The 1,997-nt window shown below is 41.1% G+C and overlaps 1 long non-coding RNA gene across 1 annotated transcript; it reads right to left on the bottom strand.

Annotated features, from left to right (window-relative positions):
- Positions 1-550: 550 nt before the first annotated feature.
- Positions 551-1,007, bottom strand: LOC125759591 (uncharacterized). Its single transcript, XR_007417215.1, has 3 exons — positions 933-1,007; positions 637-697; positions 551-572 (listed from the first exon to the last, which is right to left on the bottom strand). It is a non-coding gene; the product is annotated as an uncharacterized LOC125759591 (long non-coding RNA).
- Between the last annotated feature and the right edge of the window lie 990 nt (positions 1,008-1,997).

Raw genomic sequence — 1,997 nt, 5'->3', positions numbered from 1 at the left:
ATACCAACTAGCCCGGACACACACCTTGCTCCGGCAGCAGAACTGCATAAAAAAGTGCTAGCTCTTATTTAAATTAATGAAAATTTTCATGTTACTTGGTGCCCCTTCGAAATCCTCATTAAACAGTGATTAAAAATACATCACACGTCAACCGTTATACTATCATTATTTAAAATATTTTATGACAGCTCAGAATTCCCGTAGACAGTTTTACACTTAAGCTGAACATTTCTATTTGGTCATTACTTCCATCAGAACCCTCACTGGCTTAGCCAAATGGGAGTGTAGTATCAGATATTGGAAATTCCCCAGTACTTGTCTACTTTTGTACTATCTAATGTGGCTTGATCTAAGTTAGTTGCATGAATCTTGTCCAAAAAGTAAGAAAAATCACATGAAATTTTACCTTTGTGTGAACTCCAGGGTTAGGCTGACCTCCTTGCGGTATTTAATAGTTAAGGCGGAGTGTGTAAAGAACATCAACTTGAATGCCTGGCACCGTGTGGTGGATTCGATCACAGCATGGGTATCAATACAGATGGTAATTGCCCCGGCAGTCAGAAAGTTTTCTCCTGGAACAAAATATTTACTGTTTAGAAATATTCAGCAATATATTGCAAGTATCCATAGACATACCTTTGCCAATGATGAAAGGGGAGCACGGCACGTCTTCGACGTTATCTTCACTTGTACTTGCCTGCAATGATAAAAGTTGGAGGTAATTATGCGATAAGTAGCCATTAAAACTCCTGTACCCTGGAGTTCAAACAAGCGTACGAAGACAATTAAAAAGTTAGCCAATATTTTTTATTGAACTACAGACATTGCAGATGTGATATACAATAAAAATAAATAAATGCTCTCAATAATAGAAGGTAAATTAAAGCAGCGAACAATTTCAGGAGCAGGCCACTGTCAAATAATCCTCTTACCTTCTGGTAGCTGAAGATGCAGCAGCACCTTAGGGCACTATAGCATCAGTGCCAACTTAGTGTGATCCATTATGTCGTGCCTTAGCGCCGGTAATTTGGGCTTCCATGACACACAACGATATAAATCCTCTTGGACTCTTCGTTTTCTTTACAGTCCTAGTTTCGTCCTCGGTATCTCGTAGCACTAGCTCAGAGAAGGAATTCTCGGAACACTTTTCTGTACTGTTCCAATGGGCACTTCATGCAGAATGCATTCATGTTTTTGTGCAGTGCGGCACACTTCATGAAACGTGGCACAGTCGTCTTGGTGGTACCACAGAGACTGCAGACATGCATCGCTGAAATAAATAAAAAACTGTAATTACCGAAATAAATAGAAAAGTCTCTTACAACGGTAAGCACTTCTGTAAAGCTATAAAAAGAAAGGAAAGGAGGCTAATGCCTGACTGTAACAAACATTTTTGCCAATTCAGAGAGAATGAATCTTTAACATTAAATGCTATAACTAATTGAAACGTATTCCTAATGCTTTCAAAAAGCCTTTAAAGGCATTCGCATTTGCACGGACGTGAGGCTAAGCATGCAGGCGAATAGCCCCTGAGCACGTGGGCGCGCTCAGCGAACCTCCATTGCAGATAGTGTTTACGCAAGGAATCAACAATGCATGCGCAATGACGTTCGCAATGACGGTTGCTTCGCGTCGACTATTTCATTATTTGGGCTAGCGAGCCACCAAGTTGCGATTTCCGTCACCCTTTTTCGTTACCAGGAATCCATTTATGAAGGGCACGTGGTGGGGAAATTTGTCCACTGATCTGTATCAATCTGGGAAAACTTGCCCCCTGAGATGGAGCAAAATGTCCTTCGTTTTATGAAAAGCAGAGTGTCAATTGGTTTTTATTTTTACTGAAAAACTTGTTCGAGTTGGGCTAAGCCATTGGGCCAGAAGACGAGTTGCACCTGCCTGCAGGGCCGTAGCCAGAAATTCTTTTCGGGGGAGGGGTTCAACCGCTCTTTATGTATGTTCGTGCGTGCATATTTACACATGCAAAACGTAACAATTAA

This window comes from Rhipicephalus sanguineus, chromosome 8 (genome assembly GCF_013339695.2).
Source record: "Rhipicephalus sanguineus isolate Rsan-2018 chromosome 8, BIME_Rsan_1.4, whole genome shotgun sequence".
Lineage (NCBI taxonomy): Eukaryota > Metazoa > Arthropoda > Arachnida > Ixodida > Ixodidae > Rhipicephalus > Rhipicephalus sanguineus.
The sequence above is the reverse complement of the archived record's forward strand: the minus strand, read 5'-3'. Positions and strand labels throughout refer to the sequence as shown.